The 26641-nt window shown below is 40.3% G+C and overlaps 1 pseudogene; it reads right to left on the reverse strand.

Moving 5' to 3' along the window:
• Window positions 1-7052: 7052 nt before the first annotated feature.
• Window positions 7053-26641, reverse strand: part of LOC147436382 (uncharacterized) — a 110540-nt pseudogene continuing 90951 nt past the window's right edge.

The raw sequence follows: 26641 nt of genomic DNA on the forward strand, positions 1-26641 counted from the left end.
CAAGTACCCACAATACCTAATCCACTTGGTAGAGGCACCTAAACACATCAAAGACAACCTCAGCTTCTGTCCTCTACCAAGGGTTAGGACGTGGAAAGCACAAGAAATCTTAAAAAGAAGCCAACCCACTTGGCTGAACTACCCAAAGCTGCAGGGCGTGAAGGCAGGTGAGAGAATAAGTGTACATACATGGTGAAAACCCTAACGGGCGCCATAAAGTTGTTCACTGGCTCACCTGACCTTACATGCATTATGATGAGAAAGATTAGCAGAACCATCCTAGCAGTGTTCGAGACCTTCAAGCCAGGCCAGGTGACTGACAACATATTCTTCTTCCAGGATGAATATAGATGTGCTTATGATATGTCAGGTCAACCTTCCAAGGAGGTGATACATGCGTTGTATCAAAGAATTATGTTTCTACCATCCTATCACCTCCAGGATTTTGAAGAAGCATTCTACACGGGGTTCTTCACCATGCATACAGATATCTTTGGCCCAACAATGCTAAATCTACATGCACGGTACGCATCACTGCTAAAGATGTGGGAGACCATAAGATGAAGCGGAGGATCAAGAGCATGTCGGGGATGACATGAACAAGGAGGGGGGGATGTTAGAAGCTCGACACACCCCACGACATCTAACTACTCGGCGGACTATTGTTTTTGTAATTATTCATTCATTGAGGAAAACCCGATTTTTCACCTTGTAAATATTGGGACTTACAGAAGTTTCCAGATTGTATCCCAGTTTTGATAGTTAGATTGAGTAGATGGTTGATTTTAGAACTTTAGGGTTTGAGAAGTTGTAAGGTATATATACCACTTTTTGACCTTAATGAAAAAACATTTTGTCATTTTAAACAAGTTTGAAGTCTGTGAGTGAGCGTACTGTGTACGTGAGAGAGAGTGTGAGCTTCGTCTTGACGCTATGTGTGCTACGGTGGTCAGAATCGAGTGCAGAGAAGTGCAGCGTATTGCCCTCAACTAGAGCTACGAGCCGATACCAACATTGCATGCGTACGGTCCAGCTTTGGGAGCTCCTTCTACGAGCTTCATCGGTTGTTTGGGTGAGGATACGTTATCTGATTTTGCATTGCAGCATATCCACGCGTTCACATTGAGTAGAGATACACATTAGGTACTTCAGATTTTGGAAACAAAGACCTGCAGATTTCGGCCAGACATCCTACGTGTTTCTGCACTGGGTGTTTTGGGTCGTGATTTTGGTTCATAGACCTTAGGGAGAGTGGCCTATAGGTATTAGTAGGGTCTCCTTCAAGTTCTATGGTGTTTCGAAAGTGTTTGATGGGTGTTCGGCTCTAGCAAGCGTTAAAGGACGATTCCTCTTTTGTACTCTTGAAGACTGTGACTTAGACAATTGGCAGAGACATCTGTAGGAATTAGTTAGGAGTTGGTCGAGTGTAGGTTAACACCTTATGCTTGCTTCCACGCACTTGCGGGTCGAGCTTTGTCCTTAGCTGACATTACTTGTTAGGTGAGTTCTCGCTGTGTTGACGTCCGTCGTGGCGTATCCGTCCAACATCAACTCATGCGAAACATCTTCAACCATACCACCTATAGAGCATGCCACTCTTTTTTGTTGGGATTCAATCAGTTAAAGGTGCTGATGGGAAGCATGTGCGAGTGCAAGTATGAGAGAGAGAGAGAGAGAGAGAGAGAGAGAGAGAGAGAGAGAGAGAGAGAGAGAGAGAGAGAGAGAGAGAGAGAGAGAGAGAGAGAGAGAGAGCTCATAATGGGCGGAGCACGCAGCAACATTATCTAATTGCAGCTCCTTATTCACTTATGTTAAAGAATAAGTGTATATAGTTAAGTTAGTAAGTGGCATGTCCTACCAGTAGGCCGAAATCCCAATAAACTCCCACTTGAAGGCCAACACAACCCAAGTGACCTAGTATGTACAATCATGAAGCAATCTAATGGATTCAACCTATATCCATCAACTCATTGCAATGTGTAAACCACTCCAAAGCTAAGCCTTTCGTCAAAGCATCTGTTGGGTTGTCGTCAGTGTGTACCTTGACCATATAAATGAGTTTTTTTGGCCAAGAAATCACTCACAAGATGATACCTAACTTCAATGTGTTTCGATTTGGAGTGAAACACGAGATTCCTTGCCAATGCAAGAGCACTCTGACTATCACAATATATCACTGGAGTCTCATCAATCCTAGGATTTTTGACCAATCGAGATAACCGTACAGCCTCTTTGCTTGCATCAAACAACACAACGTATTCTGCTTCCATAGTGGAAGATGACGTACAATCTTGAGGACATGACCTCCAAGATACTGTTGCTCTAGCAAATATGAAGACATGGTCAGATGTCAATCTTCTATTGTTGACACAACCCGCATAGTCTTCATCCGCATAGCCCATGGTGGATGCAACACTATTCCCAAAGCGTAAACACTTGCCGAACTCACCTTTGAGGTACCTAAGAATGTGTTTCACTGCTTCCTAATGCTTCCTGCCAGGATCTACCATATATCGGCTCACCACTCCCATTGCAAAAGCAATGTCTGGCCTTGTGTCTACCATAGCATACATGAGACTGCCCACTACCAAGGAATATGGTACCTTAACCATTTTTTCTCGCTCAACATCAGATTTGGGTGCATCTTCCTTGCAAAGTTTTAAGAATGCCTGCATTGGAGTACTCAATGCTTTCCCCCCTGCATATTGAAACACTGCAAAACTTTCTCAATGTATGTTTCCTGAGATAACTCAAGAATACAACGCTTGTGATCCCTTTTGATTCGCATGCCAAGAAAGTGTTTAGCATCCCCCAAATCTTTCATTGTAAAATTGTTGCTAAGTGTTTTCTTTAAGTTGGCAATCTCCTCAGTGGATTTCCCAGCTATGAGCATGTCATCAATGAATAGAACTAGAATGATCATCAAACCATCATCTAGCTTTCTTGTGTACAAGCAGTGATCGTCTTTGCTCCTCTTATACCCTTGAGACCTCATACATGCATCAAATTTATGATACCACTGACTTGAACCCTGCTTTAAGCCATAAAGTGCCTTCTTGAGCTTACAAACTAGCTCTTGATATCTTGCATCCTCCTGAATAAACCCTTGAGGCTGCTACATGTAAACATCCTCATCTAGATCCCCATGAAGGAAAGATGTCTTCCCATCCATTTGGACAAACTCCATGTCCTCAATCACCACAAGACCAAGTAGGGTTCTAAGCATCGTTATCTTGACCACAGGCGAGGAGATTTTATCAAAATCGACTCCCTTTTGTTGCTTGAACCCTTTGGCTGCAAGTCTAGCCTTGTACTTTGGATTGGGATCACCTGAGGTAAAATTCTTCTTGTAAACCCATTTGCAAGGTAAAGCTTTTGCATCATCCGACAATTGTACCAAGTCCCAAGTGTCATTAGCCACAATCAAGGTATACCCAGATTGCATAGCTTGCTCCCACTTCAGCTTGTCATCCACCATCATAGCCTCTTGGTAGCTACTTGGCTCACCGCAGTCAGCCAACATGATGTAATCAAGACCTGGTTCAAAATGCTCAAGTGGACAAGAGACTCTAGTAGATCGTCTCAGTCCTTGACTGCTTCTATCCACTCCACCTGGAGCATCGCTAGTGGAAGGTTCATCACTAGCACCCTGCTCTGATTTCACTGTCTCTGAGGCAACATCCTCAAAAGTAACTTTGCAAACCTCTATTTCTTTGATAGGTTTCTTATGAATTTTGACTCATTGAAGATTAGATGTGAGCTATGGATGACTTTACAAGATTTTGAGTGCCAGAGATGATATCCCGTCTCTCCATCTACACCATATCTAACGAATATACATTTCTGTGACTTTGGTTCTGACTTCTGTCCAAGTTTTTTGGGCATGTGAGTATAAGATTCACAACCAAAGACATGTAGATGGTCATAGTGGGGTTTATGTTTAGACCATAACTCTTCTAGAATCTCATAATTCAATGGCGTACTAGGTGAACAATTTATGATGTGCACTACTATCAAGACCGCTTTTGCCCAAAAGCCCTGTGTAAGATTCTCCATAGAAAGCATGCCTTTGACCCTCTTTTGAATTGTATGATTCATGCGCTCATTAACTCCATTCTGAGCTGGTGTGTATGGTTCAGTAAACTACCCCTTAGTCCCCTTTTGTGTACAGAAACTCTCAAACTCCTTGGAGACATACTCTTCACCGTTGTTAGTCCGCAACCTCTTGAGTTTCTTGCCAGATGGATTCTCAAGGAATGCCAAGAATTTCTGGAACACGGAGAGAACTTGATCCTTATGTTTCAAAGGATATGCCCACACCTTTCTAGTAAAGTCATCTATGAATGTCACAAAGTCACTAGCCCCCCCTAGAAATCTGGTTGTCAGAGGACCACAAACATTTGTACTAAATCTAGAGGTTCAGTTTTCTTTTGACCTAATGGTAAGTGCATAGACCTAGTTTGTTTGTCATAAATACAATGTTCACAAATAGGAAAGTCACCATATGACATGACAGGCAAGTAGCCAAAACGAGTCAGGGTTTTCATTCCTTTTTGGCTAATATGACCTACCCGGAAATGCCACAACTCAGTAGACGGAAGCTCAGCTATAGAAATGTAATCATGACCAACATTTGTCACATGCATGGAATAAAAGGTACCATGCTTCTGAGCTCTAAGTACAACAAGATTACCTTTGCGTACTATCCATGAACAATTGCCAAATGTGGTGGTGTATCCCAAATCATCAATCTGACCAATAGATATCAAGCTCTTAGTCAACTTGGACACATGTCTGACATTACATAAAGTAAACTGCATGCCATTCTTAAGATGCAATTTCATGTTTTTTATGGTGGCTGCATTCACCCTTTTAAGGTCCACGTACACTCGGAGTTTCCCATTCTTTTTTGACACAATGACTATTGGGGACACCCATTTGGAATGATCAATAGGGTATATGAACCTACATTTGATAAGCTTGTCGAGATCTTCTTTAATTATCTTTGCATACTTAGGGTTCATTGGGTAGGGACGTTGTTGGACTGGTTTAGCAGTGCTCACCATTGGAATTGTATGTAGTACCATAGAAGGTGGAACGCCTTTCATATCATGGTATGTTCAAGGAAATACATCCTTGAATTCCTTAAGCAATGCCTTAAGGTCTTCTTCTTCCTTCTTTGTGAGGTCCTGGCTCCACTAATTTGATCTCCTTCACCATTGTTGATCCATCGTATACTCCCTTACTTTTTGGTGTAGGAGTTCTTTGGACTTTGGTGTGGACAACCTTACGCTCTCCCGTGGTATAGGCTTTAAAATGTTCAGGTGTGGGGTGTAAGTCTACAGGCTCTTGTTGCTCTAATTTCTTGGCCTTAGCTTCTGCTTCTTTTTGTTGTTGGGCTAACTCCCGGTTTTTTTGTTTCCTCGCTGTGCGGCTTAACTTGGGCTTCAACTTGGGCTTCTTTGCAATCTCTATTTGAGCAATGTCACGGGGTTGTGGACTACACCACATAACTCTTTGGAGGTATTCACCCCAATTGTCTACTAGCTTTTGATGAGCGTCCAAAGCCCCCACATAACACAACCATTCCACAATTGTTCTCTCTTGGTTTATCTTGGCGTGCATATTTGCTCGATATCGATGCCTCTTAAAGCTCTTCTTTTTCTTACTTGAGACCTGCTTTTAGTTTGCATTTAAATTTGGCTCACTAACTGAGTCCTTGTTGGTGTGCTCTTCACTCTCGGAGGAGCTAACATAGGCTGATGTACTTGGTCTTAAATGTTCTAACTCTAAACTTGCTCTACTCCCCAATTCATGAGGCTCAAAATTAGTTTCACTCTGGGATTCAGTGTCTAAGTCGCATTGGTCAAAGTCTTCTATCTAGAGCTATCAGTGTTGTTGTCAGGTTGGTCTACAATTGTCTTGCCCTTAGAGGGTGCATGTATTGCACTTATCATGTTTAGAGCTACAATTTGTGGTACCTCTTCCCCCTCTGGTGTGACCCAAGTGGTTCCTCTATTTCCCCAAGTATCTATGGTTGCAGCTAGGTGTATCCAATCAACGTTATGTGATTCTGTCATACCTGGTGAAACATCCATACAAGGAGAATCTTGGCCAATGTCTGTATCCGTCTTACAAGTATAACAATATTGTATGGGGCTGAGTGAGCTGTGTTTTCAGAGCGATGATCGATAATGGCTTTACTCCCTAAAGGGTGTACCTTACCAGTCACCAAATCCACTCTAATGACAACGTCTTGGAATTGCAAATAGACATTATTTTTAGACCAATCATGGACCATTTGTGCTTCCCTCATGAAAGGTCATCCTAAAATCATTTCATATGACATAAGGTGCTTAGAGAAATCCATCACAATGAAGGTATGCCGTAACTTGTGCCCTAGAACTTTGATCTTAAGATCCTTGAGCATCCCAATAGGTTTTGCAATGGTACCATTGGCCATCTTTACCACAATGCTAGTAACAATGAGGTGGGGTTTTCCCATGGATTCCCAATACTTTTTAGAAACAATACTAGCTCCAACACCACCATCAAGAATTCCCAATACAGTTAATCCCTTGGTAGTGATTGGTAAGGTCTCATTAGACTCATCACCTTCAAAATAATGTCCTAATTCATTGATTGGTACCTCGATCACAAACTTGTGTCCACCTAAGTTAGGAAATTGCACATGATTCTTCTCAACACTCATAATTGAGTGTGGTCTATTTGTTTGCGCAAACTGTGGTAATCCATCTTGTAGCTCCCCGTTAAGGAATACTCGAAGTGTAAAGAATAGCTCAGAATCCCCGTGTAGTTTTGCTATGATAGTGGTTCGGACCTCTAAAGACATGAAATCCATTGATTTGGAAACATTCAATGGCATTTAGGGAGGTCCTTGACTAGGAACTGGTGAGGATGGAATCTCCTCTTCATCAATGGGATCAGGTATGCCCTCGCTAAACATCCTTTCAAACAAGAAAGGTGTATGCCCACTTCTTGATGTCCTGTCCTCACTCTCCTCCTAGATGATACTAGGTATGGCTAGCGGTCTATGGTTTGTGTGGTGTGGATGGACTAAACACCGTGTCAAGAATCTTGACATACCTAGGTTCTGGTTCTAACTTCCTTTGTGTCTGTTCCACCAAACCTCTTAAGTGTTGAACTTGCTCAATTTCCTCTATTTGGTTTGGATACATCCAAATCTTCTTTTTATAATTTTCCTCTTCTGGCCCTTGTGGTTTATCTTGGGGGTCCTGGTTTGGATTTGGAAACACTTGTTGAGTTTTCAAAGACTCTTTATGGCTCTCACTAGTTAGGTTTCTGTCTGGCTCCATCTTACGGTGTTCTTTGTTGTTCTTTCCCTTTGTGGTATTGGTTTTGGTCTCCATTGTCTCAATTGAATCCGAATCATCATCAGGATTGTTCATATACACGGGGTCATCTCTTGTCCCTATGTTTGTCTTAGAACTTGGTTTTGAACTTTTGGTATTTTGCAATTTCTTTCTTCGCGTCTTCTTTTTCTTTGCTTGGGCAGCTGACGCAGTATCTCTCTCTTCCAGGACATGGTTTTGCCTTTGAAGCATAGATCGTGTAATCACATTAGCGGGTGCAGCGGATGGTATTGTTGATGTCCTACTAGAAATCTCGACCAAATTCAGGGGTGTAATCTTGGGTGCATTTGGGTTATGAGGGCATTGGGCAATCAAATGATCTATGCCACAACGATTACATATGAGTATTGGCATTGTGGATGTGCTCCCTTGATTGGTTTGCATTTGTGCAGCATTCTTTTGTAGCCTAATAAGCATTCAACTATCCGATGTGGTCCACTACACTCGTAGCATTGAAGAGATGGCCTCCTAGCCATGAGGTTGATGTTTTGACCTCTTGCTGTGAGAGCAACTACTTGATAAACAGGCTTGACTTGCCCCCAACAATCCTCCATGTAGTATATAGGGAACTCTTCCAATGTATCAAGTCCATAGGCAATATTAGTGTCTATTTCCTCCTCATTGCCATCCGATAGTTCGCAACCCACTTGGTTCACAGGGGTGACTCTTGGATGTAGGGGCTATGGTCCTAGCACTGGAGGTGGTAGCGGTGTAGCTTGAACAACATTTTGAGGTCTAGGGACCATGTGTTGTGATAGTTGCTCAACAGGTGGGGCAGGCATCAAACGCAGGAGCTTGACGTGAATCCGTCCAAGCCAAAGGTGGCCTATTTGCCATCACACGTTTGAACATCAAGAAATCCTTATCTTGGTGACCGTACCTACCACATGCATTGCAATTTCCATTGAATTTTACTCAAAAAGTAGGGCACACACTAGTGCTATGTGGTCCAAAGAAAATCGAGCACCATTGTTGCTCCCTTCTTTGATACATGTGACTATTTTGTGGAGCACAAGTATCTCTAAGGCTTTCCTAAAGAGCCTTGGTGAGGTTTGCCAAAGTCATATCAGATATCTTTGATTCTTTCACAATCGGCTTTATAGTCATCGGTTCATGTCTTGATACTTGTGAGCTACTTGACTTGGGCTCTGAGGACACTCTTTCACCTGCAATCATTAGATTGTCTTCCAACTGGATTGCATTGGCAATGACTGCCTCCCAAGTAGTAATACCTCTAATGACTAGGCCATTATAGATATTTTCATGTTGAAATCCTCAGATGAATCTATCGAGCAACTGGTTATTGTTGAAGCACTCATTCATAGGGCAGCAAGAGTTTAAGTGCTTTAAACGACTGATAAAGTCTCTCATTGACTCACCTTCCTTTCGTTCGACCTTTTGTAGCTGAGATGCTACACCCCAAATCATACCTTCCCGTATGTACTCCTTAAAGAAAAATCTTCAAAGGGTAGGGTAAATGGTTTTTTTTTTCCATCCTTAGGGTCCTATACCAATCCCCAGCCTTCCCACTCAGGTTCAAGCTTAAGGCATTTCACTTATGTAGTTCATTGTGCTCCTCTAAGGAATCACATAATTGTTCAAACACTTCAATGTGCTTTGAAACATCCTCGTCACCATTGAAATTTTGCGTGATCTTTGCAATTTGTACTACCTTACTTCTAGGCTCTCTATCGGGTGCATGGTACCTGTTTTCTACGATAGATCGACCTATCTTTTGAGCAAATACTGCCAAGTCACCTATGTGTGGAGGCCTGGCCGGTGGAGATGCTCTTGGAATCATATGTGGAATCGGTGTGGGTACTGGCCTTGGCATATATGTGGATGATGTAGGATATGGAACATAATTGGGCATAGGTCCACTCAGATAAGGGCTTGAGAGTGGCACTCAAGGAGCATAGGCTATTGGTACAACTGGAGGTGTAGGGGCCATGTGTGCATAAGTGGCTACAGGCATAGACGATCGAGGCCCCAGGGTAGGTACTATGCCATTGGGTAGTGAGAAATATACACCGCATAGGTGCATTCTCTGTCAGACCAATCCCTGGAGTAGGCACTGTGGTCTCTTTGATAGAGGTTTGAGCCAAGTTAGGGAAACTAAAGTTGTTGCTCGTAGGCTGGGATTGCATAGAGACTCCAGGTGAAACGACATATGAGGGGTCCATGGGATTCATTAAAGGAGTCTCCATTTGTGATAGAGTAGGCTGTTGGGCCTTGCTCGTATCCAAAAATCTCATAGGGCCAGTTGAAGGTACATTTACCCCTTAATTTTTCCTTTTCGATTGGACAAGAAGAAGAAGTAGAGCAAGAGCACCTCTATTGCATTATCAAAGAGTGACCTAAAACTTAGGTTTACAGGCTTTTATGTGCCTCACCCTTTGTCAATCGTTAAGTACATCCTACTTATAAGCTATTTGTGGTGCACCTGTCATCGGTGATCACCCAATCCATGCTAAGCTATTATGGGACCAACAAGCTCGGTCCATAACTGAAAAATAAGTAAAACTAACATCATCGGAAAATAAATAAACACCTTGATTTAACAATGATATAACTTTTTGTTGTAATTTACATGGTCCATGTGGGGTGGATAATCCTAATTCTCCTTGCATGGTTAAAGAAAAATGTAGATTCAAGTATCCCACATATAGGAGAAGAGATGATGATAGGTATGCTATGATAAAAGGCAAGAAGCTCACAAATAGGTGGGTTGTTCCATATAATCCATTTTTATCAGTGAGATACATTGCTCACATCAACATTGAAATATGCTCCACAACTAATGATGTAAAGTATTTGTATAAGTATATATGTAAAGGACATGATCAAGCTACATGCAACAAGATCCTAATAAAATAGATGATGAGATCAAAATCTACCTTGATGTACGATAGCTCTCCTCCTTTGAATCTGTTTGGAGAATTTTTGGCTTTTACTTACAAGAAGCCAAGTGGGAACCGTCTACAAGTACACCTACCAATGCAAAACATTGTGACCTTTCTACATACCACTTACGGCAAGTTGTGGAAAATGAGGCCAATAGAAACAAAACACTTACATAGTGATTTGTTGCCAATCAGACGTATGATTGTGCAAATGATCTTCTTTACATAGACTTCTCTAAGAGATGGGTTTGGAACGACAAGATAATGTGTTAGAAAAATCAACAAAGAGGTAACTCTCTAGGTAGGATATACAATATACATCCCATTGTTGGAGCTTTGTATGTTTTACAAATTCTATTTATTGTAAGTAAGGGTAGTAAGTCATTTGAGGAGCTTCATACTATGAATGGGTTTACTCACTCCATCTTTAAAGATGCTTGCAATGCTAGAGGGATGTTGAAAAGTGACGAAGAGTGGGTGATGTGCTTAAAAGAGGCTTCTTTTCTATGGAGTGGAGCACAATTGTGAGAGCTATGTATTGTTCAATTGGTCTATTGTATGACAATCTTGTGGGAGGGGATGTGGGATAGATTTTTCCTAGAGCTTTTAGAGGATTAGTTTTGTGCCACCATGTTTATGATAAATTAGTGATTCACAATTTGGCTAGAATAAGGGATTGGTCAACTAGGATAGCTTTTGAAATCACGTGGAAAAAATGTTTGACCAAGTTGTCAATGGTCACTCTTCTAGTCTAAGTTCTTGAATGTACATCACAAATTTTGTAGCCCTTGTAACCTTCTATTATTTTTTGAAAGCTTTGTAATTGTAAAAGAGAGAAATCCATGGATTAGAACTCTATCCAGAGGTGTGTATCTATAATGGAGATAGATTATGTATGGCCAGCCACTTGGCTGTGGGAAAAAGCCTTAAGTATTTATCTCTCTCAAACTTATAATCCATTTATCTCAAGCTCTGGTAATCTAATTTTGATTCTGATCATTTGCAATATGTTCCTTGTCTTATGCTCTTTCAAATAAGTGCAATCATTGTCAATTCAGTTGTGGTTTGCGGATACATGGTTGTGAGATATATCTAATTTTGAGTGCTTTAATGGTTATTTTTTGAAGTTTTGACAATAGGAGAGTGTTCCTAGACCTTAAGGTGACCTATTTGATGTTTTTTGTTGCAGTTTTGGGTACTGTGATCTTGATGGATTGTGATTTTGGAACCCTTCCAAATTGTGACTATACTTGGTAGGATAATGCCCCTAAGTGTCTTTGAACTTATCCTAAAGTTTTGTAGCATTTGGACATTTTTTGAGTGTTGAAACGGTGTGACAATCAAGCAAAGTGACGTAGGACATAGGCAAATTGCTAGACTAGAGAGTTAGTTGATTTTCTAGTGTACTAGTTAGCTTATTCCATAGGTTCACTTCTTGAGATTGACACCCTCAAAGAGTCTTCGTGCTCCATCTGAGTTGCTTCCATGAGTATTGACATATTGTTAGTGCTAGATAGCTATGCTATCGCGACCGGCTAACATTAGAGTTGTTGCTGGGGATAGTGATCCTTAGGTGGTGAGTGACCTAGCCGTAGATTTTGACTTAAAAAACTTTGATTTTGATCTTCAATCCATTTTACACATTAGCAGGCAAGCAACTAGACACGGGGTTTAGTAGTTGATAGAGGCTAGAAGTCAAGGACTTGATAGATCTAGTCTTGAGAGGTATTGGGAGTTGTGAGTGAGATACAAAAGCATTTCATTCTAAATGTTTTTCAATGCTTGAAAGTATTGCTCCATAATCTATTTTTCTTTCAATTTTGTACTACTAGTCTTGAGAGGTATTGGGAGTTGTGAGTGAGATACAAAAGCATTTCATTCTAAATGTTTTTCAATGCTTGAAAGTATTGCTCCATAATCTATTTTTCATAGGATTCAATTCCGTACTTAGGAGTAGAATAAGTAGAACCAACAACCATCAAATAGGGCAAAAAAAAATCAGGAAGAAACTATCAAAACCATATTTTGGTGTCGAGACCCTAAAACTCTGAAACTTGGAAAATTTGATGGTTAGAGCTTGAACAGTGATACAAACCCAAAAATCAATGGATAAAGGGGACAACGAGACCATGGAGAGCTGATCTAGATAAATTTTGGGCCAAAAAATGACTCAACACCTAGACCAATCGGGGCAATGACTTCATGAATCCCAATGAATACAAATAGAGACAATGAAATATCTCCCACAATAAATGTGGCTAGAAATCAAGAAGTTGTGTTAGAGCCTAGGAATGTTTACTATGCGAGCGTGAGAATAGAGAGGAGATGCCAAGGGAACCAAGAATGGTCAGGATGGTTACAAAAAATACGAGAGTACAACCCTTCTAGGTCGTAAAATGTGATGCTAAGAAGTATAGTGGGTCAGGAGATCCATATGCGCATGTTTCACTTTTTAAGCAAGTCTTGAGAGGGGAACAAGTAACGGAATTTCACACACAGTAAAAGTGATTTGGGCTGACGTTAGAAAGAACTACATTGACACGGTTCCATCCATTGAACAACCAAGAATTTTCCAATATAGAACAACTTTTGTGAGAATTTGCAGAAGAGTTCTCTAAAAGAGGGATTAAGCACAACACGGTGTCCCAAATCTATGCCTTTAGGCAGAAAGAGAACGAGAAAGTAAAGGAAGATTTGCTTTGATTCAAATAATACATATAGAGATGTCATGTGCAAGGATTACCGCAAGACAAGAGGAAACTCTTAAGAAGGACTTACACTTAAGAACATGCACTACATTTGAGCATGTCACGAGAGAAGCATTATATTTGGTGGATAATTGTAAAGCATATGGTGAGTTATCAGAGGATACTAACACGCCACCTAGTAGTGCTTCCTCCACCATGAGCAAAAATATAACCAAGCATAGTATTCAAAGAATTGTTGCGCCAAACATCGATCAGATGGTTGAAGTAGTAGTTAAGAGATTGGGCCAACACTTCAAACTATATCCAAATCTATGACAACCACAACCCTCAGTAAATGCACCTCAAGTGAAAAAGTGATGTGCCATTGAGAAAAAATGGACAAATCATGATACCAATGAGTGTTTTTATAATAGAAATTGAAAGGCCATTTGTGCCACCCAAGATACAATGGTTACCACCACCACCCAGATATCAAATATGACCAAAAAATGTGGCCCAAGGGGGCGATAAGACACAGCTAGTATTGGGTCAACAACCTCCTTTACCACAAGAGAATAGCGCAATGGTTTGGTATGCCATGCCAATTGAGTCACAGATTTTGCAAGGAATACTGCAACCACTAGCTTAGTGTTACAAAAATCCAAACAAACCTTATCATGGGAAATCAAAGACATTTGCATATCTTGATGAAGGTTACACTTCTTGGATGATCTTGGACAAGGCTCCAAAGCCTTCATACATAGAGAAATCATTACACTATGGATGAAAATACGCTCATGTTCATAGCTAATCAAAATTACAAACCTAGAGGATATCCTCCTAGGGGGTAGGGTAGCCAATGGGAAACCAACAGGAAACCCAACGAGCAAGACCATGCTATGAATGTGGATGCAACCATAGGCCAAGAGTCTTTCCAAAAAAATGGGAATGAACGAGGATTTTTGGGTATTGCAACGGATATGGGATAGAGAACCTTCTTCCCAATTGCCCAAAACATCCAGACAACAAAGGAAAAGTGATGATAAATATGGTAGTAATTTTTCCTAACTCTAGCAAAACAGATATTGAACAAGAAATTCCATTAAATGTGATAACAAGGGCCCATGATCAAGAAGCAGCCCATCGAAGATGAAACCAAACTAGTAGAAAATACGGAAAGTGAGAGTTTGACTGTAAGGACACAACAAAAATCGTGGAAAGCCAAATGAAAAAACAGGAAAGCAAATAGAATAAAAGAGAAAATTTTCCTAAAAACAAAGTTGGAATGAACAAGGGAACAACTACAAACTGAATGTGAAATCAAGGAACAAAGCACGAGGGTCGAATTCTCAAAGTTGACTCGGGGGTTTCAATGCTAGTAGACAAAGTTCTCAAGCCTTTAGATGCTATTTTGAAAGCTTACAAAGAACGTCTACAAAGAAACCAAACTCAAGAGCAGAGATCGTTAACCTATCCTCATCCTGAGACGTGGAAAAGCAAAGATTGAAAATGTGTATGGAATTGATTAGGATGGCACAGTCCTTACTAGATCCATCACCATTCATTCCAATTGTAAGGATGAGAACACCAGTAGTTCCAAGTCCAGCACCTAAGAGTATTAAAAAAGTTTCCTCTCGGACAAAGGATAGAGAATAGACTAATGGAAGAAAGGGAAATTGATAGACCGACACCAATTACGGAAGGACTCTACAATCAACTAGACAATATAATAGTGGCCAACACATGAACTGATGACTCAAGGTCTTAGCTGGTGGCACCGATCCATGAGATAGAGAACCATGTCCAAATGAACTATAGGATGCGACCAAAAGTGCCAAAGATGGGAGTGCAACCTTCTAGTCTACACCACTCACCAAGATTAATAAGAGACCAAAAATATATTTGGGAGATTTGCAGTCATTGTATAGAGACACGGGAACAAAAGTATCGGTAGGGAGTAAACCAGAAACATTGCTAACCTTACCATCTTTTATAGGTAAATATGAGGCCAAGTCAGAGATAAAATTTGTTCCATCCCAATGGAAGCTAGTTCCAAAAATGATGGACACAAGGGGTTTGCAAGAACTTATGTCCAGCCCTATTCAGTGCACAATCACTCTCTCTGAATTGCTACAAATTAGACCATATTTATGGAGAGCCGTGAGTAACCACTTAAACAAGAAGGGACTAAAACTTCCTTCATGACATGAAATGGAAGCCCAAACAAAGGAGAAGACCTTAAGAGAAAAACCAAAGCAAAACCAGTACCTGTCAATAAGGTGGGTGATTATTGTGAAGGCAAAAAAGTAAACAATACTCTACTTATAGAACATGAGGCAGTAAAAACGGTTACCATTGATAGTGGGGCTGGAATAGCCATAGCAACTAAAGAAATATGGGAAAATGGAAAAAACCGGACTTACAAAAGACAAGAATGAAGTTACAACTTGCAAATGGATATGTAGAAAGACCGTTAGGAATGCTCGAACAAATTGTCGTATCTCCTTACGGAAAAGAATATGAACATACCTTTGCAATAGTAGATTTTGGAAAGAGCAACAATTTTGATATCAATTTAGGGAGGTCATTCATGCAAAAACTCCAAATGGTATAGGATTGGGGCTAGAATACATCTACTTGAGACATAAAGGCATTACAACAAAAATCAATATGAGGAATCGTAGCTATAGAGATGTCAATAGAACTCCTATGGAGGAAATTGAATCTTATTTCGCTAATGGCAAACAAGTGCTAGCATGGTTACAGGCTCAAGTGGAGTTATGAATGTGTGGAGCATCTGACTACAAGGGCCTGGATAAGGTAGATTGCATTTTGGATAGACTAGGGGAGGATCTAGACTATATTCCTCATCCATTTCCAGAAGAATTGTTTGAACCCTTTGGGTGGGAACAATTACTGACTACACTTTGATGTATGCGTTAACAAAGTAATCTTGAAATAAGTATGTGATGATAATGGATATAATATAGTGTCTCTCCAAATGGTCAGAGCTATCTTAAAACATGAAGCCAGCATAGTAGATCAGGAAGAATTGAAAACAATTGAGTGCAAATGTATCATTGATGAAATCTCTCTTAGGGATTTGAGCAATCAAGATGAACAAGAAGAGGAATTTTAGGATAATCGTGATGAAGATCTAATAGATTTAGATGCAAAAGATGAACACTCAAGTGCCTCTGAGAATGAACCTAAACCAAAGGAAAAAGAAGAGCTCTTCCATGATTTCGCTACTAACCAAAAACCACGTAGACAAGAGTGATATCGAGCAAAAAGTTTTCACAAATGGAAAAGCCAAGATTCAATGCCTTTGGTGAAGAACAAAACGTAGTATTTGATGCTTTTGGGATCTATATATTGTGTCAAGGACAAGATTACTAGGAGATTTATGAAGCCTCTTGAGACGAACTCAAATCGGAAGAAACCTATCAAAACAAATCCCAAAAGCACAACAGAGAACTGTCAACTAAAATGACACAAATTGAACATAAGAAAAAATATAGAGAGCTGAAACAAACCCCTAAAGAAGTGTAAACCACTGAAATTGAGAGCGATGAGCTATCAAATACTAATAAATTTGACACACCTTCTCATTATACAAGGTAAGCTATTCAAGATAGAAAGATCGTGGTTTGCCAACCTATTTGAGAATTAAAGGAACCACGAATGTCTTATGATGGTCCTCAGAATGCCAAGCGAATTGATTTAGCTGAACCTGGGGAAGAACCACAACCAACTTATATTTCCACTGATCATTCATCCACTGATCATTCAAAAGAGTAAGAGTAGTTATTAATAGCAACACTCAATCAATATAAGGATGTGTTCGCATGGTCATATAGAGATCTTAAATAAATAGATCAAGAGATATGCCAGCATACGATACCCCTCGAGAGTGATACAAACCCACGTAGGAAACACCCTTATACCTATAACAAAACATTTGCAAAGAATATCAAAGAGAAAATTTACAAACTAAAAGAAGCAGAGTTCATCTTTGAGATTGAACACACAAATTGGGTATCCCCAATTGTGGTGGTGCAAAAAAAGAATGGTAAATTACGTGTTTGTGTGAATCTCAAATAGGTAAATGGCAACAACTATTAGAGACAGTTATCCTTTGTTGATTACAAATCATGTGCTTGAAAGAGTCGCAAGAAAGGAAGATTATAGCTTTCTTGATGGTTTCTCAGGCTATAAGCAGCTAGCAATTAAGCCAAAACATCAACACAAAAATGGGATATTTATGCCTTCAAAGTGATGCCCTTTGGTTTAACCAATGCACCTGCAACATTCCAAAGGTTGATGAGCCATGCATTCAAAGAATACTTGAGACAATTCCTGAAGATCTATATAGACAATTTATGCGTATACTCTTTGCATTCAAATGACCATATTGAATATGTGACAAAGATTTTTGAGAAGTGCACAACATATCGCATATGCTTTAATCTAGAGAAATGTATTTTTATGGTGCAACAAGGGAAGACTTTGGGACATATTGTTTCCAAAAATGGCATGTCTATTGATCTAGAGAAAATCCAGATCATTGTCTCCTTGTCGAGACCCACAAGACCTAAAGAGGTATAAGCCTTTATGGGCCATTGTGGATACTATAGAAGATCCATCCATATGTATGTTGTCATTACAAAACCTCTTTATGCATTTATAACAAAATTGGAGAGGATGGATGAGTGTGAAGAAGCATTTCAGCAATTGAAGCAGAGGTTGACTTTTGCTCCAATTTTAAAAGCTCTTGACTAGAAAAAAATATTTCATGTTCATGTCAACGCTTCAGCATTTGCTATACATTGTATATTAGCTCAGTCAGAGAAGCAAATATGGACTTTCCAATTTGCTATTCCAGTAGACAATTGAATAGTGCTAAGAAGAATTACACGACAACTAAACGGGAAGGATTAGGAATGATCTATGCGGTGAAAAAGTTCATGCATTACTTGCTTGCAAACAAGTTTGTATTTTTTGTGGATCGCCAAACATTGTTATACTTGGTCAACAAACCTTGCAATACTGGACGTATTGTTCGATGGTTTATAATACTACTTAAGTTTGATTTTGAAGTAGTTGTCAAGAAAGGTACAACTCATCAGAGTGCTGAACATTTATCTCAACTACTTAATGGAGAAGCGCCTGAGGGAATTGGTGATGATTTGCCTAACTTATACCTATTCAACATAGGAAGGTGTCTAGATGGAGTGAGCATTTGTTTCCACTACTCACTTATGGACAGACGAGGATTGAAAACCAACCATTTATTATCAATGAGATTCAAATACTTACCTTAATAGCTAGAGGTTATATAAGCAAGGAACATATGGCATATTGAGGTTAAGCATAGAGCCAAATGAACAAAGACATACTTGCAAGAAGCCCATATACAACCAATGGGAATTCACAATGGGAAAATCCAAAAAATGATTTTAAAGGTTAGGGATGTATTGTCCATCAAGGCGGAAAAAAGTATCAATGATTATGTAAACGCATGTATTATGTGCACCACAATCAACCCATAGAGCATGCTACACTTTTTCGAGTATCGGTCACTCCCAAATGGAGTTCCTACATTGTGCAATACCTCAAAACAAGAACACTTCCTAAAGGGATGAGTAGAACACAAATGAAATCTATTCAAACAAAAGCAAAACGTTTTGTTCTAATTGAAAATTATCTCTATAAACAAGGTAATGATGACTAGTTACAAATGTGCACCACCACATAGAATGAGTATCTTCCAATCCTAGAACAGGCACATGCTAGACCAGTAGGTGGTCATTTCTCTATAGACAAAATGTCTAGAACAATTTTGGTTGCAGGCATATGGTGGCCAACTTTGTTTGGGGACGCTGAAGAATTTGTGAAAGGATGTGATGACTGCCAATGAACCAAAGTTCCCATGCGGAGAGATGAAATTCCATTATGACCAATGATGGGAGTTAGAGCTTTTGTCAGTTGGGGAATAGACTTTGTAGGACCTATAAATCCACTAGCCTATTTCACACACACTTAGTACATTATAGTCACCACAAATTATTTGACTAAGCCGGTAGAAGAAAAAGAAACACAAAATAATGATGCTAGGATGACGGCCCAATTCTTATATGAAAATGATTTTGGAAAATATGGGTTACCAATTGAAATACTAGCGATAGAGGGACCTACTTCACTAATGAAGATCGAGTTTTTGTTGGATGAGTTCATGGTCATTCATCACAAATCAAAACTATATCATCCTCAGGCTCATGGTCAAGCCGAGAGCACTAGCAAGGTTCTTTGCACGGTTGTAACCAAAATTGTGAGTGAAACTAGATCAAATTGGGATCAAAAATTACATTCAGCTTTATGGGCATATAGGGTTGCATATAAACAAGCAATTGGGACAATACCATTCAATCTAGTGTTTGGGATTCACACCATATTTCTTATAGAATTTTGGTTTCCCACTCTACATGTGGCAAAAAACTTAGGATGGATAGGCCATGAATTGTCCAAATGACTTGACATTCTAGAATGACTAGATGAGACACGTTTAAGAGAAGTGGCAAGAATTTATGCACAAAAAAGTCGAATGAAAGAATTTTCTGATAAGCATGTGAAAACCAAGGAGTTTCAAGAAGGAGACTAAATATTAGTCTATACATTAAAACAACACTCCAAGAAGCTCAAGAAGCGAGGTAATGGCCCATTTGTGATTCATGATATAGCGTCAAGTGGTGCCATTAAACTTGTAACATTAGAGGGAGAGGAAATGCCTAATTGGATTAGTGGTTTGCAGGTTGAAGAAGTATCATTTACCAATGACTAGAAAAATGTTGGAGAAAATTCAATCAGCTACTGAAAGGAAAAAAGCTATCTAGAAGAACAAGGACCAAACATAGAAAGAAGCAAAGATACAAATTTTAAAGCGCAATAAAAATGGTACGCCTACCAATGCTTCAATTACCACTACACAACCACCTCCTCCCATAGAAGACATACAGATAAACCAAGACTAGCTTGGCAGAATGGATATTTGTATTAGTTTACAGCTTCTAGATGGATCTACATTAAGGACTTTAGTCGATAGAGGGGCAAGAGCTAATGTCATGAAATAATCTACATATAAGAATATGTCTACTGATCAACATACGACCAAGAAAATTCAGTTAAAAGCTACAAACAGGGAAATAATGGTTAGTCTGGGCCATGCTAATATTTCTATGAGCATTGGAAGAAACCAATGTCTCCCCATCAATGTCATGTCATGCAGGATTTGGATTTAGAAGAAGATATTATTTTGGGTGTACCATGGATGCGCACTTACAAAGCAATACCAAATTGGTAGACTAATTCATTGTCGTATCAAGTTGTGGGAAACACTTACATGGTTCTACTAGAACAAAGTGATTATATGTGGGAAGTGCAGTAACTGAAAGCATACAATGGGGGTACCAAAAAAAGGACCTTTTTTTTTCACATAGTGGGTACTTCCACATTTGTCTAAGTTGTTTTGGAGGGAATTTTTGTCCTCTAAGTTTGTCCCATTGCACCTCTCCCACAATAACACCGAGCATAGGTATTGCACCTCTTTCACAAGCTCCACCTTCTTCCTCTTGCTATGCATCTAGTGAGGTCTGACTTTGCACCATCTCAACCATGCAGATGCCTACGAGGAAGGCTGCTGTCAGGCCTTCACCAAACAAGGATAAGAAGCCCATGACCATGGATGCAAGATCACCCCCGACAACTGTAAAATCTCCTCGGATCATTAGCACCCCAAACATGAGAGCTGGCAAGGCAAGCTTATCCCTGGAGCAGTCAGCCAAGTCTGGAGCCTTTTTGCCGAGGATGAGATGCGATCATCCACAAAATCCAGAGGTTTGTGCTCCTCCTTTGCACGTTTATATTGTTGTGTTTTGCCAAAGGATTTGATTTTCTTTCATGAAAGCTAGCTATTGTTATTTGAAGGATTCTAGTTTCCTATCTTTCTTCTTATTAAATTGCATGCATGCAAGTGTTTGTTTGGTATGTTGAGAGCTATGCAATTTTTATGATTTTGTGCATTGCATGCATTGCATGACAATTTAAAGCTCTATAGGGCAGTGTAGATTATGAGGCAGTTTATAGTTCCAAATTTGGTACTGCTCAGTACCAACTTTTACATTGGCAAGGTCATCCATGTGGTGACCTTAAGTTCAGAATCTCTAGGTTGAGTTTTACATGACTAAAATGTGGGCAAAAGAAACTCATGTAGGAAGCATGCTTAGGTATTTGGTTTGGTAGAAAGAGGGCATGTGTAATGACCTTTGTGTTTCCACATTGCAGGAAAAAACAAGATGGAGGGATACCCTCTTCTGACCAAGTTCTCTATACTGCCCAAGAGCTTCATGAAGAGTATGGTCTGAGCATGGAGGGTGTGCTTCCAAAGGATCTTACGAAAGGAGACCTCCCTGATGACCAGTGGATGATTGTTTTCAAGCACAACTACCAGAAGAATGCAAAGATTTACTTGAGTCATGTGCAACCAAGATTGGTCAAAGATTGCAGGTTCCTGTTCCACAAGGTATACCAAGACCCTCCATCTTGTGAGGAGATCACTGCAAATTTTGTGTGCTGCTTTGCCTTCGCGAAATGCCACATGGAAACAAAGGAATCGGCGCGCATGGGCAAGGTTTGGGGAGAGTGTTCTCAATATGTGTGCCAGCCACCCAAGAGGGTTGGAGCGAAAGGTCAAAACTTGGCGAAGGGAAAACGATACCTCCCACGGAGGCCACCCGTCATCTATTAAGAAGCCCCGCCTTACGCAGAGTGATAGCAATGTATGTACAAATGTAGACCCCCACAGCGACACATAGAGACGCTTGACTATGTTAGAGACCTAGAATGCATTGTTGAGCTAGTGCCTCAGACATGTGCAGCTGCGTCCAACATGCTGAAAGAGTTGAGAGCATCTCTGTAGCAGAACAGGGAAACGTTTTTGAGAGCGTAGGGTTCCAATGCTGTTGCAAATCAGATAAAAGATGACATAGAGAAATATGAACTGCAGCTTGCAATCTAAAGTAGGAAATCCCTTGCAATGATGAGGACATCAAAGAGGTGGAGGATGATCTAGGAGCGAGTCGATGCATGCTTCTTTGACTTGGAAACAATGAGGACATGAAGAAGCTAGAGAAGGAGGTTGATTTGCAACAGGTAATTCTTGACATCCATGCCTTGAGAAAGTAGTTTAAGTATCTTTAGAAGCTTCTGATAGTTTTAATAACTTTTGTTTTTTGCTCCCTTGGTAGTTCTAATGCATTTAGTAGTGTCTATAAATCCTGCTTTGGTTGTTTGTCATTGTTTGGTCCTCTTGCTTATGTATGGTAGTTGCATATTTTAGGTAGATTGTAGCTTCTGGTAGATTTTTTGAATTTTGTCTGCTTTGTTTTGGTAGTTTTTTTTCATACTGGTATCTTTTGGGTCTTTTTGGCTCTACTTTCTTGGATTGGTATCTTCTATCATGTTGTTTTTAGACGTTTGGTAGTTTGGTAATTTTGTTGTTTTGGTTTTTTTTGTAGTTTTGGTATTTTTGAGACTTTTTGGTAGTTCAAGGTTGTGATTTGGTTCTATTTTGATTGTTATCCTCCCAAAGGAATTAATGGCATCTACACCAACAATAGGAGGGGTTGAAAGGGGCTAGGTGTCTACAGATAGACACATTTTTCAGATTGCCTCCCTAGGGGGACAGACTTTCAAGAGACACACGATCTTCTAAGCTCCATCCAGTACAATGGAGAGGCAACTCTAACAGACAAAGATGGGGAGAAAGTGCAGGTGAATATCACAAGGGACTTGATCAACCAGGCATTGTATCTACCTCTTGGCAATCAGAACCTACTTCTAAAGACAAAGGTGGCTGACAATGATAGGGCGTTTGTCAAGCAACACAAACACAAGTTCATTACAAGGACCTCATCTATTCAGAGAGAAAGCTACCTCTTAGATTGAGTGCACTTCATCTCAAAGTGCAAAAGCTGCCCCGGTATATAGAGCCTAACTTGCACATTGTAGTGGCCATGGCAATGGGGTTGGCAGAGAGGCGACTCATCAATGCAACTTTTTCAATTACATACTGGAGAACTTAGTCAAAGACAATCTCAAAAACAACAACAAGAACAAAGTATACATGAATGATGGGCTAGTTCTGACAAGGATAGCTTATCATGCCCTTGGAATGATCAAAGATTTCCGCTAGTGGAGACACAAGTAGAGCGAATACGAAAAGCAAAGCATGTAGTGTGCTCGGTAGGAGCATCGTCTTCCACTCCAGTAAAGAGAAAACCAAAGTGACAAAGAGTGCACAATTGAGGGATCTTGATAGGAGGCAACAAAGACGGATATCGAGCTAAGTGGAGAAATCAAGGGAACATAGGACATACCTTTAGAATATCAATCATCAGAGGAATAAGAAGATTTTTCAGTTCCACTAACCAAAAAGAGGACTCAACAAACGAAACAAGTGCCACAAACCACTACAAGGAGGACCATGGAAGAGTCACAATGGCTGTGAGAGGAATGACTAAAAAAGGCAGGTGAAGGAAACAAAAATTGGACACTCCAAGATCCGATGCAGCTGATGAGGATGATAGCCTGTATGCCTGATTGGAAAAGAGAAATATAGAGAAAATGGATAAACTAAAGGAATATTAAAGAAAGAAAGTGGCTAAAGAGGCAGAGTTGGCAAGGAAAAGAAAGCCAAGCAGAGGGAAGAAGAGAAAGAAAGAGAAAAAAACTTGATGATCTTGAGTCCCCTCAGAGCTCTGACAAAGAAGAAGACAAGTGGGAAGACAAACCAAAGGATCAAGATCAAGAGCAAACATGGCAACACAGCCCATTAAATGATCTTCCCCCTTCTCCCAAGCAAGAGAAAGTTCTAAAAAAGCCCAATGTGCTAGAAACATCCAACGGGCCTGGAGAGCAAATAACAACTCAAGTATCCCCACACACTAGGGAAGTAATAGAAGATTCTAGCCAAGTGTTGAAGGAGTTGGACATCAAGCAACACTTTGAAGGCATAAAATTATAGTTTGAATGCCAACAATTGGTGATCGAACTCCACGAGATGCACTTGAATGAGGCCAAGAAGCAAGTGGATGCAGCCACAAGGCAGAATGATGTGCTGCAGCAACAACTTGAAGAGCTCAATGAAGACAGGGAAAAGCTACAAAGAGAAGTGGGCAACATGAGGTAGAGCCTTGTGGAGGCCATAGCAGTGGCTACAAATCAAACGAAAATTAACAAAGATATGCAAGCAAGGTGTGTGGCCCTTGAAGAGAAGCTAGCAGGAGAGGAATGGAGATAGGAAAAGCTACAAAGAGAGGTGGAAACATGAGGTACAACCTTGTGGAGGCCATAGCAGTAGATACAAATCAAATAAAATAACAAAGATCTGCAATCAAGGTGTGTGGCCCTTGAAGAGAATCTAGTAGGAGAGGAATGGAGATACAGAAAGATAAATACTTCCTATGATGCAGTAAAAAATACATTGACAACCCTCCTAGCCATGCAAGGAATTCCTACTACCTCTAGAGCTTCGGTAGACGTTCATGAAGAGATCTAGGCCCTGAAAGCCAAGCTAGAGCAAGAGAAATTACAATGGCAGATGTTGCTTATTAGCATGATGACCACAAACACACAAAGAAACATGGAGGTGACAGAGATGCGGGAACAACTAAAGGTAGTAAAAGAGCAATTGCAACAGCTTGAGCAACAACATGCTCTTGCAACGAGCACAAAAGACCAGGCAATCCGTGCCTTGGAGATGCAAAGAATCTCAGTAGATCCTCCAACAAAAACATCAACACAGGGGCATGAAAGGACCAAGTTCCCTCCCCTTGACATGCCACGAACATCCAAAAGAGGACTAGATTTTGAAAGACAAGAAGTAGATGCTCAGGTTGATCTCCAAAGATGGATCACAGAGATGCCCGAAGGGAGCCACAAAAACTACATGCTATACAAGCTGAAGGTGCTAGAGTCCATGGCCCTGCTCATGGTCCAACTTGATGAAGTAAAGCGGAATTATGGACATGAAATGATAGCTCTACCACTAATGAAGCAAGAGGCCCTGCTATGGAAGAGAAAGATGCTACCAGCCTTGGAGCCAAATGCAAAAGGTGATTATGAAGGGTGGGCCATAACAATAAAACAAGCTCAAGTAATCATGTAAATTAGTCACTATGGAGGAAGAGATGGTTAGAAAAGCAACCAAATGATGAAACAAGATATTGGATGGCTCCTCAACATCTCAGGATCAACTTGACTTTTTGTCCCATTGCAAGAAGGCAATCCTAGGAGAGCTTTGCAAAAGCACATCACCGCAAGCCATCCCTCCTCAACTACCATGTACTATCAAATCCTTCTCACACCATGGTACAGCCTGAAGCTTATATGGTGCACATGATGACAACAGTTGTGGAGGAAATGAGGGATGTGCCAAATTTGACTTGCCAAATGTTAGTCAAGATAGCAAAGCTAATCATTACTTGATTGAGTGCATTTGAGGATATTGAAGGGATCGATCAGCCCTGGTAGATGTTTCTAGAAGGACCCAAAGGCATGGCATGGAATGTAGAGACAGAAGTGTCTATTAAAAATGCGATCATGGGGATGTATGCCAAAGTGATGTTTTTGCCTTCACATTGTATGCAGACTTTTGAAGAGGCATTTTTTATAGGATTTTTTGAAGCAGATTCAGCAATATTCCACCCACTTACACGCGAGTTACCAGCTAGGCACATTGCCTATCAAAGCCAACTCCTCAACAATCCTTTCAAGGAGATTTTAGCAAAATCAGAGCACTAGCAAGAGCTAACAAGTTCAACAAACTCACCAAGTCTCTGGAAGCAAGCAGGTTCAATTATTGAAGATCAAGACAAAGCTTGCACGAGGACGTGCAAAGGCTAAGAAGGGGGAGTGCTTGACCAAGTTGCCAATGGGCACCCTTCTAATATAAGTTCCTGAATGTACGTCACAAATTTTGTAGCCCTTGTAGCCTTCTATTATTTTTCAAAAGGTGAAGCCCTAATGGTGAGTAGATATGCCGTAAGGGCATTGGAGAGAACATTGAGAGACATTATGTAGATTGACTCTTTGTTTGGTGGCAAGGTAATATTGATGGTAGGAGACTTTAGACAAGTGCTACCTGTCATTCCTAAGGGAAGATGAGAGGATATAGTAGATGTATCATTATGCAATTCATTTATTTTGGAGAAATATTCAGTTTTTGCGACTCATTGAGAACATACGCTTGGATAATTATGGCATTGTTCAATGTGAGAGCAGCTTTGCAAAATGGGCACTAGATATTGGCAATGGCGATGTAGCCACACATGCCTCCAGTGATGATATCGTGTTTCCTGCTCACATGCTTTTTGAAGGGACTCTATGCAGTCTATGGTCAATTTCATATATGCTAATATATCATGCATTGACAATTTTGCTGACTTCTCCTAAGAGCAAGCTATCCTTGCTCCAAGCAACAAGGATGTAGATGTCATAAATAGTTTAGCTTTGGGCAAGTTAAATGGTGCAAGCAAAGAATACCAAAGTGCAGACTCTGTGACTTCACTTGAAGATCGAGTGCAACAATTATATCCTCAGT

Source organism: Adiantum capillus-veneris, chromosome 18, assembly GCF_014529385.1.
Source record: "Adiantum capillus-veneris isolate H3 chromosome 18, ASM1452938v2, whole genome shotgun sequence".
Taxonomy (NCBI): Eukaryota; Viridiplantae; Streptophyta; class Polypodiopsida; order Polypodiales; family Pteridaceae; genus Adiantum; species Adiantum capillus-veneris.